Consider the following 1577-nt stretch of genomic DNA (forward strand, 5'->3'; position numbering starts at 1 on the left):
TGTGGAGTATAGGTGATTTCGCGTATATGATCGTATACATCACACCTATAGGCGATCTGTTGTATACAGCATGGTCTATAGGCCTGTAGGCTATAGGTTACCATGTGTACGCATGCAAAACTGTGAGAGCCTAATAGTCCGTTGTTTAAAGGTATGCCTTTATGTAGGCCACTCGTGTATACAGTGTTCGGGGCAAAGCTGCACTAGCTGCTGCGTGCGAAACACCTTTGACCTCCCTTAAAATGCTGCAAACTATGAGGTCTGTGCATATGAACCGTTTTGTATTCACCCGTCATGCCGAGGCACATGCATCGATGGAGTCCATGCAACGCCGTCAGGCACCCCTCGTCATTAAGACCTGCTAGGAAGACCTCCTATTCGCGCCAGTTGCACCGCAAACGCCTACGAAATTCCACAAGTATTAAACTGTTAATAATTCTCGTATTCTTAGGTATCACGCGTGTGTATGCTTTGAAAATACAAAAGTTTTGCGACCGAAACTAGTTTCTGGCTTGCCGGGGTGGCAAGGTCTAAACCTCTTTTCCAAAAGCACTGAAATGAGTTCTGCAAGGTTATAATCTTTTCGGGTCTTTTGCTTGATAAATGCATTCCGATACGGCGGTGACAGGAGGTGGCATCTACGTCGACTTGAAGGCAACCCTAAGACCAATGGGATGAACTAACAGATTTAAATTATGTTTCTTGGCTGCGCTAAGTATTTTCCTAGGCGAGAAGTTCATGGTCTGCTGCCGACCCAACCTCCGGTACGACAATGCTAGACAAACGTAGCAGATGTTCATAAATGACTTTTATGTTTATGTCAATATTATTGCTATAGAGTCTCTGGACCGGACGGGTGTAAGATGTGCGTTGGTCGACGTGTTGGCCTTACGAAGAAGGAGAAAAACGCGAAGAGAACACGTGAATTCATATGCATAAGTCATGGACGGCGACGTTTTACGCTCTGAATGGTGATTCCTGCTTTTGTGTTCGGTTCTGGACCTCACATGTTGTCGTACCGGAAAATTTCCTTCCTGTACGGCGGTCACAGGAGGTATCTACGTCGACTTGTATGCAAAACAATTACACCTAGGGATCATATGGCGGTTGCATTGCATGTTTCTTGGCCGCAGCCAGCGGCAAAACTCAAATGGAGTTGGGCCATTTGCCCAGAGGCTGCCGCATGGACGACAAGCCAGGCTAACGGAGCTGATGTTCATGAGTGCCCTTTAGATTCTAAGTATAAAAGCTGGAACGACCCCAACTTTACATTCTGCGTTAAGTACTACCGGTTAGGCGCGACCAGTACTCACGTGAGATCTCGGGATCGAGCCACGGTAAAAAAGTGTGCAATTTCAAATCTGTAGACACTAAGGATACCTATGTAATAAAAGAGGTAGTGCGGATGTCGCGCGATCGATTAGAGCGATGACTTGGATATCTAAAGGGTGACTCGAAAGAAAAGCCTATTATGCGAGGCCTGTGTGTGTGTGGTTGTTACAGTGGGCTCCAGACTCCCGAAGAGTAGAGCCATCGGGCCAGCTGGCCGTGCACTGCAGTAGAGACTAATATACCAA

Source organism: Volvox carteri (genome assembly GCF_000143455.1).
Source record: "Volvox carteri f. nagariensis unplaced genomic scaffold VOLCAscaffold_14, whole genome shotgun sequence".
Classification (NCBI taxonomy): domain Eukaryota; kingdom Viridiplantae; phylum Chlorophyta; class Chlorophyceae; order Chlamydomonadales; family Volvocaceae; genus Volvox; species Volvox carteri.